This window comes from Lasioglossum baleicum, unplaced genomic scaffold (genome assembly GCF_051020765.1).
Source record: "Lasioglossum baleicum unplaced genomic scaffold, iyLasBale1 scaffold0079, whole genome shotgun sequence".
NCBI classification, from domain to species: Eukaryota; Metazoa; Arthropoda; class Insecta; order Hymenoptera; family Halictidae; genus Lasioglossum; species Lasioglossum baleicum.
The window spans coordinates 375,048-388,290 of record NW_027469139.1 but is presented as its reverse complement, the minus strand read 5'-3'; the positions used below and the strand labels follow the sequence as shown (position 1 = coordinate 388,290).

General features: G+C 21.4%; 2 pseudogenes; both read right to left on the bottom strand.

Annotated features, from left to right (window-relative positions):
• Window positions 1-375: 375 nt before the first annotated feature.
• On the bottom strand, window positions 376-1,518 carry LOC143219854 (cytochrome b pseudogene; annotated as a pseudogene).
• Window positions 1,519-5,465: 3,947 nt separating this feature from the next.
• On the bottom strand, window positions 5,466-12,520 carry LOC143219853 (cytochrome c oxidase subunit 1 pseudogene; annotated as a pseudogene).
• Window positions 12,521-13,243: the final 723 nt, after the last annotated feature.

Genomic DNA, 13,243 nt, shown 5'->3' with positions numbered 1-13,243 from the left:
CGAATCAGAATTAGTATCAGGTTTTAATATTGAATATCACAGAAGAATATTTACAACAATTTTTTTATCGGTATATTTAAATATTATATTTATAAGGTTATAATTGGTAATTATATTTTTTAATTATAATTATTGATCATTAATATTTTTTGTCATTTATATATTAAATTTAATTTTATTGATTTGAATTCGAGCATTATTATTACCTATTCGGTTTGATCAGATAATAAGTTCTTGTTGAACTGATAAATTAATTATTATTATAAATTATTTAATATTAATATATTTAATAAAAAAATTATAATTTGTTTTCTAAGGTAATAAAAAGTTTAATTTTTAAAACATATTTTCATAGTATATGATTATTCATGTTCATTAAATGTAATAAATTAAATAATCTCAAAATTTATTTAATTTAAATGAAATAATATAATATAAAAAATATGATAAAGTAAAAAAAATATTTAAATTAATATAAGGATATTCAATTATTTGTCCTCCTAATCATGTTAATATTATAAAATTACTAATAAAGTATCAATAATAGAATAGTCTAATAGGATAATTTTTTAAATATTTAAAATAATTATAATTTATTAAAGGTAATGTAAATAAAATTACAATTGAAAATATTAATCTAATTACTCCTCCTAATTTATTAGGAATTGATCGTAAAATTGGATAAGCAAATAAAAAATATCATTCTGGTTTAATATGAATTGGTGTAATTATTGAATTAGCTATTTTAAAATTATCAGGATCGCCAAAATAATAAGGATATTGAATGTTAATAAATATAAATAAAGTTAGAATGATAATGAATCCTAATAAATATTTAATTATATAGTACGGATAAAAAGGAGTTTTATGAATATTTCTATTTGTTCCTACAGGATTTGTTGATCCTGTAATATGTAAAATAATTAAATGTAGTATTACTATTACTATAATAATTAATGGTAAAATATAGTCTAATGAAAAGAATCGATTTAATATCGAATTAATAATTGAGAATCCTCCTCAAATTCATTCCACTAATAATTGGCCAATGTAAGGAACTGCTGATACTAAATTTCTAATTACTATAGCTCCTCAAAAATATATTCGTCCTCATGGTAAAACATAACCTATAAATGCTGTTATTATTCATAATAAAAGAATTGTAATTCCAATATTTCAATCTATATTTAATTTAAATGAATAATAAAATAAATTTCGATGAATATGTAAATATATTACAATAAAATAAAGGGATGCTTCATTTATATGAATTAATCGAATTAATCATTCAGAATTTACTTCTTTTATAATATGAGAAGTTTTTATAAACGCTAAATTAATGTTTGGACAATAATTTATTGATAAATTAAAACCTGAAATAATTCGAATTAACAAAAATAAACCAAGAACTGATACAAAATTTCATATATAATTAATATTAATCGGTGTTGGTAAATAAATAAAATTAAAAATAAATTTTAATGTCTTTTCGCTTTTTAATTTTTTATATTTATTCATATTAATTTTTTTTCGTATACATTTTTTTATAATAGATGTCATTTTAACTGAAAAATATAGATTAATAAATAATATTATAATTATAAAAAATAATATATTAATATTTGAATAAATTTTTTTTATTTCAATAATTATTAAGAAATTATTATTTAAATTTACATTCAAATAATTAAATCAGTAATTTTTAGATAAATATTAATTTTTATATATATGTATAAATTATTAATCAATTGATAAATAATCATAGAATATTAATTTTATTAAATTTAAGCTTTGGTAAATTTAATAAAGTAATTAAATATCAAAATATATTTATAATACCTGAAATATTAATAATTATAAATGTAATTAGTTTATATATAAGATATATTATAATTAAGATAATAATTAAAAAAAATGTTCTTATTGAATAAATTAAAAAAAATAATAAATATTTTATAGGAGAATAAAAATTATTAATTTCTAACATTAAACTTACAATTAAAAATGATATAATTAATGATGTCAAATTTATTATTATTATTATAAATTATATTTATATTATATGTATATTAATATTAATACCTAATTTAATTTTCACAAAATAGTTTATTAAAAACAATTGTTTTGGATACTATAATAATTTTATTTAAAAATATTTTTGAATTTTATTAATATGAAAACATAATTTTGCCTTAAATAATTAATTATTAATATTAATTTACAAAATTAATGTTTTTATTATATTAATAATATAACTGTTGAAATTGTAATTATTATTTTATTATTTAAATTTATTATACTATTTTATTTTAATAAATATTTATTTATATTTTTAATTTTAATTGAATATATTTCATTTACTATTTTAATATATTTAATATTTGATAATAATAGATGGATTTATTTAATATATTTAATTTATTCAGTAGGAGAAGCAATTTTATGATTATCTTTAGTATTAAGATTAAATTATATATATGGTCATCAAAAAATTAAATTAATTAGATTAATTAATTAAAATTTTTAAATGAATGAATTATTTATTTCATTACTAACATTTTGTTTATCTAAAAATAACATAACTATAGATTCTAATTCATTATTTTTAATAACTTTTTTTATAATAATATTTGATTAGATTTAAGATTTATTATTATAAATTTAATATTAAGATTTTGTTCCTTTTATTTATTAATTTTAACTTTATGAATTTTTTCATTAATTTTCTTAAATTTAAATAAAGAAAATAAATTATGTTTAGTAATTAATTATATAATAATGATATTTATATATTTTTTTTTATTTCTTTAAATTATTTATCTTTTTATTTAATATTGGAAGCTAGGTTATTAATATTTTTTTTATTATTAATAAATTGAGGTTATTCTATAAATCGAATTTTAGCAAGATTTTATTTAATATTTTATCCTTTATTTTTTCATTTCCTTTATTACTTATTATTTTATATTTATATATAAAAAATAATAATTTAAAATTCGAATTAATAGAATTAACTAATAATTATATTTCAATATTCATATTTATTTATATATTATTATCGTTTTTCGTTAAAATTCATATATATATAATACATTCATGATTATTAAAAGCTCATGTTGAAGAACCTTTTAATGGTTCAATAATTTTAGCATCAATTATATTAAAATTAGGTAGTTATGGATTATTACGATAATAATTTATTTCTAAATATTATTTTTTAAAAATAAATAATTATATTTCAATAATTAGAATTTCAGGTATACTAATTTTCAGAATTACATGTTTACGTCAATTAGATATAAGTTTTATTATTAACATTATTTTTATATTGTTTATTAAGATTTATTAACTCGATTTATTTATTCTCATTTATTAATAATGGTAATTATTATTTTACATTTAATTTATTAAATGGTAATTTAATTAATTATTTTACATTAATAATACATTGAATTCCTTTAAATATTTTTGTATTCAATTTAATTTTAATTTAAATTTAAATAATGACAAAATATTAATTTTAAAAATTAATTTTATTAATGAGATATTAATTTTAAATTATAATTTATTTATATGTTTATAGAATTTAATTATTTTTTTGAAGTTTACATTTTTTATTTTAAATTTTTATTATTTATTAATTAATAATGTTATTATTATAGAATTAAATATTTTTCGATTAAATTCTATAAAATTTAATTTTATAATTTATTTAATTTCAATAAGAATATTTTTATTTTTAGTATCATTAATTATATCAATAATTTTATTATATAGAATTGGTTATATAAATTTAGAAAATTTTTTAATTAAACGATTTTTTTATTTAATAATATTATTTTTAATTTCTATATATTTTTTAATTATGAGTTTTAATATATTATCTATTATAATTGGTTTTGATGGATTGCGATTAATATCTTATTGTTTAATTAATTATTATCAAAACAATAAACCTTTGAATTCAGGAATATTAACAATTATTTTAAATCGTTTGGGTGATTGTTCCTTATTAATATTAATTTCCATAATAATAATATTTGATAGATGAAATTTATTACTATATAAATTTAATAATTTAATAATAATTTTATTTATTATAATAATTTATACTAAAAGAGCACAAATTCCATTTTGTACATGATTGCCAAAAGCTATAACAGCTCCATCAACAGTTTCACCTTCAGTTCATTCGTCAACATTAGTAACAGCAGGTGTATATTTATTATTTCGATATTTACAATTATTTGAAATGAATTATAATAATTTTATTTTATTAATTTCTAGATCAACAATATTGTATTCAGGTATGTCTGCAAATTTTGAATTAGATATACAAAAAATGGTTGCATATTCTGTTTAAGTCAATTAAGTTTCATAGTAAAAATTTTATTATAAAAGTTAATGGATTTGGCTTTTTCACATTTATTTATTCATGCAATATTTAAATCTTTAATATTTATTTGTGTAGGAAGTTATATCCATTATTTAAATAATAATCAAAATTAAAAATTTGATAATGGAATGTTTTATATTTATCCAATAAGAAGATTAATTTTTATATTTCCTTTATTTAGTTTAATAGGTTTTCCTCTTCTAGCTGGACTATATTCTAAAGATTTAATAATTGAATATTATTTTATTTCAAAAGTAAATTCATTTAGAAATTTAAATTTAATTATTAGAACAATATCAAATATTCTATATCCTTTTCGAATTATATTAATTTTAATAAATAAAAATTTATACTTGAATTTAATTTATATTAACGAAGATTAATATAAACGAACAATATAACGAATATATATTGTATTTAATTGAAACCAAATAAGAGGTAATTTATTGTTTATAAATTTAGTGAATATGAATTCCAATCCTTTATGTAGTTTATATAAAATTTTAATACCTAAGGATGGTACAGTTCAAGAATGAATCACATCAGTTGATGTTACTAATAAGCGTAAAGGTAATTTTATAGGAATAATTATTAGATTATATGTATCTAATTATCGAAATTGATTTATTGATTCATACATTAATATTGATTTGAAATATAGATTTAATAGGTCATCAATGAAATATAAAATCTTTAAAGATGGAAAACAAATAAATAACAAAATCGTTATTGGAGTAATTGCTCAAATTACTTCAATTAAATGATTTTTTAATAAATATAAATTAATAAATTTGTTATTTAAAATATCAACAATTAAATATGAACTAAAAACAGTAATTATTAATATAAATATTATAAAAAAATTATGTAAATAACTGAAATTTTCAGAATAAAACGAATTTGGATTTTGAAATAAAAATATATTTCATGTTGCTATTTCTAATAATAAAATTAAATTTTATATAATTGAATTTTAAATTCATTGCAATTTTCTGCCATATTCAAATTTTTTAATCATTAAAATTCTACACTCATTAAATGAATGATTTGATGGAGGATAATTTATTAATCATTCTAAAGAAGAGTGAAAAAATTTAAATAATAATAAACGTTTACAAATTAAACTTTCTAAAGTTAAAAATAATAAAAAAGTTATTCCATTTAATGAAATAATAGAACCAATTGGAGATAATAAATTTCAAGAATAATAAGAATCAGGATAATCAGAATAACGTCGAAGTATTCCTATTAAAACTAAAAAATGTTGAGGAAAAAATATTATATTTACTCCAAAAAATATTATTGAAAATTGATAAGCTAATCATTTTTTATTTAATATTAAACCAGTGATTAATGGATATCAGTGATTAAATCTTTAAATAATAGAAAAAAGAGCTCCTATTGATAAAACGTAATGAAAATGAGCAACGACATAATGTGTATCATGTAAAATACTATGACTAGATTAATTAGATAGTATAATTCCTGTTAATCCTCCAATTGTATATAATAAAATGAAACCTAAAGATCATACAATAGAATTATTTATTTTAAATTTCGGACCATTATTAGTTTCTAATCATCTAAAAACATTAATACCAGTAGGAACAGCAATAATCATATTTGCCGATGTAAAATAAGCACGAGTATCTACATCTAATCCAATAGTAGTTATTAAATTTATAGCTCCTATAAGTGATGAAATACCAGATATACGTAGAGAAAAAATTTAAAATCTGCAGACGCAGATGAATGAAAAACATAATTAGATAAAGGAGGATATACAGTTCAACCCGTTCTAGGTATAAAATTAAAAATTCTTGTAGTTAATAATAATAATAATTAAGGAGGTAATAATCAAATTCTAATATTATTCATTCGATGAAACAATATATCAGGTGATCTTAATATTAAAGAATTAATCAATTACCAAATCCTCCAATTAAAAAAGGTATAACCATAAACAAAATTATTAAAAATGCATGACTTGTAAGTAAAGAATTATATAATATATCATTATTTAAAAACTTTCCAAGAATTCTTAATTCTACGCGAATTAAAGATCTTAAAGAAGATCCAATTACTCCTGATCTTATAGCTAATGTAAAGTAAAGAATGCCAATATCCTTATGATTTTTTGATATTAATCATTTACTTAAAATTTAAATTAAAATTTATTTTTAATTTTGAAAATTAATAGTTGTCAATTTAACTTAAAATTTGTATAGTATTAAAAAATATTAAATTTTTATTAATAAATTTGTATTCATTTCTTTTATCAGACTTAATACTTTTTATATTTATTAATTTTTAATTATAGTCTAAAAAAGCATTAAATTGCAAATTTAAAATTATATAAATAAAATATATTAATTATATAATATTTATAATATATTAAACATAAATACTATCAAAATTTTAAATATCAGAAGAAATAATATCAAAAAATTAAACTTAAAATTATAATTAATAACAAATTTTTTAAAATAAAAGTTTATATTTATAAATTAAAATATAATAAATTTTATATAACAATATAAATAAACATTTCTAATTAATGAAATTATAAATCTAATAAATATATAATATTCAGTAATAAATATAAAATTTTTAATCAATAATAATAGAGAAAAAGAATTGGTAAAATTGAACAAATTAATGAAATTAATATAAATAAAATAATTAAATTATTTTTATAACTTAATATAAAAATATTGAAATTATTATCTATAAATTTATATTTATATAATATAAATAATAACATATAAATAACTAATATATAAAATAATATTAATAAAAAAAAATATCTTTCTTTAATATAATAAACAATTTATTAATATATAATTTAACATTAAAGTTGAACACCTATTAATTATTTTTATATTAATTAATTTTAATATATAAATAGATAAATGTAAAATTCGAAAATTTCCAAACAAAATTATTTTATAATCAAATTTTAAAATTAAACAATAGAAATTTAAAGTAATAAATTTTATTAAAGTTGATGATAGAAAAATACAATTTCAATTTATTAATTCCTAAGATTTAATTATTAGAAAATAATCCTTATTTCATTATCAATGAAATAAATGAAAAATAATTTAATAAATTTCTTAAATAAATTATTTCAACCAAATTTATAAAATTTATTATAAAAATTACCAATAATATTCTAGAAATAATTGATATACAAGAAATCATTAAACTTGATAAGTTATTATTAGAATTTAAATTAATTACTCTAATTCTAATAAATATTACCAGCTCAAAAATAAATCACTAGAAAATAACATTTGGTAATAATAAAAAAAATAAATATAAAATAAAAATTTGATATATAAAATTTATAGATTTATTTTATAAAATTAATTCATATAATTTATTTGAAATTAAATTATACTACAATTTTTAATATTATTTCATTATTTTTATAACTAATAGTAGTAAATAAATTTACATAATTATTTTATCAAAATATTCCTTTATCAGACATATTATTACATATATAATAAATTATTATGAATAAATTAAATAAATAAGTATATAAAGTAATAAAATAAATAATTTTTAACATTTATGATTTTATATTCACAAATAAATTAAATTTAAAACCTAATCCCTATAAAATATTAAAATTAATTTTTAATATTTACAAATTTTATATTCCTAAATAAATTAAATTTAAAACCTATAAAATAATAAAATATATTTTTATTATTTATAGGTTTCGTATCCTTAAATAAATTAAATTCAGAACCTATAAAATATTAAAATTAATTAACAATTATAGGTTTTGTGACCTTAAATAAATTAATAAACCTATAAAATATTAAAAATAATTTTTAATACTTATAAATTTTATATTGAAATTAATTATTTAAACAATAATATAAAATTAAATCTATACTACTCGACTAAAGTAGTATAAAATTAACAATAATAAAGTGAAATTAAATGTATACTATAAAAATAGTGTAAAATTAATTATAATAGTATAAAGTTAAATATATACTACTCGACTAAAATAATATAAAATAAGTTATTTATTACAGTAAAATAAAATCAATTATAAAATTTAAATTTAATATTTAATATTATCTTATAATATATCGATAGATTATGAATCTAGAAGCATAACATTTATCCCATTTATATTTAAAATTATAATAAAATTTGTCAACAATAAAAAATTTCAATGAAACAAATTTACATATTATATATGCAATAAAATTAACTCACCACCATACTAGTCGAAAATATCAGTAGAGCTAATTTTACACCATAAAATCCAAAAATTTCAATATAAGAAATTTTCATATTATATATGCAATAAAATTAGCTCTCCACAATACTAATCGCAAATATCAATAGAGCTAATTTTGTTCGGTAAAATCTAAAAATTTTCAGTAGAACAAATTTTCATATTATATATGCAATAAAATTATCTCACCACTATACTAGTCGAAAATATCAATAGAGCTAATTTTCAATTTTTATTTCAAAAAATTGTATTCCTTAGTAAACGTGTCATCAGAATTAGTTGATTGTACGTTTCTTACATTATTTTGTTAATCTTAATATTATTTTATGCGATAGTCTGTGTACGTACCTGCACTTCCGGATCGACACGGCTGGAGTTATGTTGTAGTTGCGTTCACAAGATAGGTGCGACGCTGGTATGTGGTCTTTGTTAATTTCCTTAAACTCTATGTTGTATCGTTTGTATTCCATCGCAGATTTCTATTTAATTCTACTCACTGTCATTTACTGCTTGGATATTTTAGATTTTTTTTTCAAATGTTTCTATTTTTAGTTTAAAAAATTGTATTTATCAGTAAAAGTGTCTTTGGTATTATGTGAGTGTTCGTTTGTTATATTATATTGTTAAGCTTAATGTCATTTTAAATGATTGTCTCTATACGCACCTACGTTGCCATGCGCGACACGACTGGAGTTATGATGTAGATGCGTTCACAAGATAGGTGCGACTCTTGTATATGGTCTTTGTGAATTTCATTAACCTTGATATTGTACCGCATGCATTCCTTCACAGTTTTCAACTTATTTATACATGCTGCGATTTACTGCTGTGATATTTTCCATTTTTCATATTATTTCCAATTTTTAGCTTGGAAAATTGTATTTTTTGGAAAAATGCCTTTGGAATTATTTTAGTGTATATTTATGACAATATTTTCTAGAACACATTGTTATTTCATATGACTGTCTGCATACGAACCTACGTTTCCGGAACAACTGGTCTGGAGTGGTCGTGTTGTTGCGTTCGACAGATTGGAGCGACCGTACTGTATTGACGTCGTTAATTTCCCTACCCCAGATTACGTACCGTATGCATTTTTCCCAGCCTTCCATTTATTTACACATGCTGTAATTCACTGTTATAATATATACTACTTTTCACAAAGTGTCAAATTTTATAAATTAAAAAAATGTATATCTTAAGAAATGTGCCCTTGCAATTAGTTCAGTGTATGTTTATGACAATATTTTATTACATTCATTGATATTCTATATGAGAGTCTGTATACGTACCAACGGATCGAAAGGACTGGAGTGGTCTTTTAATTGTGTTCGGGAGATCGGAGCGAAACCACTGTATGGATTTTGTTAATTTCATTAAAATTAATATCGTACCAAATGCATTTTTCCCAGCTGTCCATTTATGTATTCGCACTGTAATATACTGCTATGAAATTTCCGATTTTTTTTCAAAATTTTCTCATTTAGGATTAAAAGATTGTATTTCTTTATAAGAGTGTTTTAGTAATTGGTTCAGTGTACGGTTATGACGATATTTTGTTTAAACTATTGTTATTTTATATGATTGTCTGTGTACGTCCCTTCGCTTCTGGAACGACACGGCTGGAGTAGACTTGTAGTAGTGTACGGCAGATCGGTGCGCCATACTGGATGGTCATCGCTACTGTTTCCGACCATCATTTTGAACCATATACATAGTTTCCCGAATTGATCCATTTAATTATATATTCTGTAATTTAATGTTGCGATATTTTCAATTCTTTTTCAAAATTTTCAATTTTTATTTTGAAATTGTTTATTCCTCAGTAGAAGTGCTTTGAGAACTTGCTGAGTTTACGTTTATGACTTTATTTTGTTATAGTTATTTTTATTTCATATAATATCCCGTAGGCGCACTTTCGCTTCCGGATCTACACGAAAGAGTGGTCTTGTAGTTACGTACGGCAAAACGGAACGGAAATCTGTTCGAGCTTTGTTAACTTCATCAACCTTGATTTCGTACCGTAAGCATTTTTTTTCTAGTGTTCCATGTATTTATAATTACGGCTTTTTAATCTTATTATATTTATGATTTTCTTCGAAAATTTTAATTTATGTTTAAAAGATTATATTTCATTGTAAAAGTGTCCATGGAATTTCTTGAGTGTATGTTTATGATATTATTTTGTTAAACTTATTTTTATTTCACGTTTCTGTATTTTGTATTATTGCCTGCAAGCGAACCTACGGTGTAGGACGGGCAATACTTGCGAGGCGTTGGAGTTGCGTAGAATAGAACGGCGCGGCGCTACTGGATTGTCTTCTTTCATTTCTTTAACCACAATATTTTACCGTATGCATTCTTTCGCGTCTTTCTATTTATTTCTACATGGTGTAGTTTACTATTGTGATATATTCCATGCTTTCCAAAACCTCCAATTTTAATAATAAGAAATTCTATTTCCCAGTAAAAGTTTCTTGTGAATTATGTCAGTTTAGGTTTATGACAATATCATTTTATATTCATTGTTATTTTATGTAATTGTCTGTATACGTACTTCCGCTCCCGCATCTACACGACTGACGATGATTTGTTGTTGCCTACGGCAGTTCGGAGTTGCACTACTGGATGGTCCTCGTTAATTTCATTAGCCATGATCCTTAATCGTATGCATTCCTTGGTAGTCTCCCATTTATTTGTACATACTGTATTGCACTGTTATGCTATTTTCGATTTTCTTCAGAATTTTCTATCCTTAGTTTAAAACATTGTATTCCTCACGAGAAGTGACACTTTAATTTGTTGAGTGTACGTTTATGACAATATTTTGTTAAATTTATTGTTATTTGCATGATTGTCTGCATGCGCACGAACGCTGTCGCAGCGACTCGAACGCACTCCTCTTGTAGTTGCGTACGGCACTGCGGAATGACACTACTGGACGGCCTTCGTTTATTTCATTAGCCACAATACTACACCGTCTGCAATCTATCGCAGTTTTATATTTATCTACACATACTGTAATTTACTGTTCTGGTATTCTGGATTTTTTTCATAATTTCCAATTTTTACTTTTAGAAACTGTATTTCTCAGTAAAAGTGGCTTTGTAATACGTTGAGTGTACGTCATTGGCATTATGTTGTTAATCTTATTGTTATATTATACGATTGTCTGTATACGCACCTACGCTTCCGTAAAGACACGACTGGAGTTGTGTCAATATGATTGCCTCTAAATGTACCTGGGCTGCGTGAGCAACACGACTGAAGTGGTCCTGCAGTTGCGTACGGTCGAACGGGTGGACATTATCGACATTTTCGTTAATTTCATTATCTTTGATATCGTACTGTATGGAATCTTTCACTGATTTCTTCTTGCTTCTACATACTGTAATTTACTGTTATGATTTTTCGATTACTTCTATATATCCTATTTTTAGTGGAAGTAATTGTATTTCTTTGGAAAAGGACCTTTGGAAATAGTTGAGTGTACCTCTATGACAATATTTTGTTAAATTCTTGGTTATGCGATAGGATTGTCTCTATCCGTACCTACGCTTCTGAAGCGTCCCAGCTGCAGTGCTCATGTAGTAGCGTTCGTTAGATCGGTGCGACACTGCTGATTGCTCTCTGATTATTTCATTATGATATTTACAGTTTTTCCAAAATTTTCAATTTATAATGAAAAAATATTTAACCTTCTTGTAATAGTGTCTTTATAATTCGTCTACTGTACGTTCAGGACATTATTTTGTAAAACTTCGTGATGCTTTATATGTTACTCTATATAGGTACTTACGTTGCCGGAAGGACTCGGCTGGACTGGACTTGTCGGCGCGTACGGCAAATCGGAGCGGCATACTGGATGGTCTTGCATAATTTCGTTAACCATGATTTTACACAGTATTCATTTTCACCCAATTTTTCCATTCATTTATACATTATGTTATTTACTGTTATAATATTTTCTATTCTTTTATCATAATTTTCAATTTTTAGATTAAAAAATTGTATTTCCTAATAAATGTGTCGTTGGAAATATTTGTGTGAACATTTATGTCAATATTATGTTAAGTTGTTATAAGCCTGACAGTATACGTACCTACGCTGTCAGGGCGACGGGACTGATGTGGCCTTGCAGGTACTGCATATCGAAACTGGAAGTTCTTCTTTAATTTCATTAATCACAATATTGTACCGTATAAATTCTTCCTCAGCTTTGTATTTATTTATAATTGCTGTAATTTTCTGCATGATATTTTCGATTTTTAAAAGAATTTGCAATTTTTTGTTTACAAAACCGTTTCTCGTGGTAGAAGTGCCTTTGGAATTAGTTGAGTGTACGATTATTACAATATTATGTTAAGCTTATATTTATTTTATATGATTGTCTATATACGTACCTACGCTTCCGGAGCGACTCTACTGGTGAGTTCTTGTAGTTGCGTACGACAGATCGAAGTGGCACTGCTGTATGATCTTCGTTAATTTGTTTAACCTTGATACCGTACCGAATGCATTTTTCGCCAGTCTTCCATTCATTTCTGCACACTGCAAGTTACAGTTATAATGTTTTCGATTTT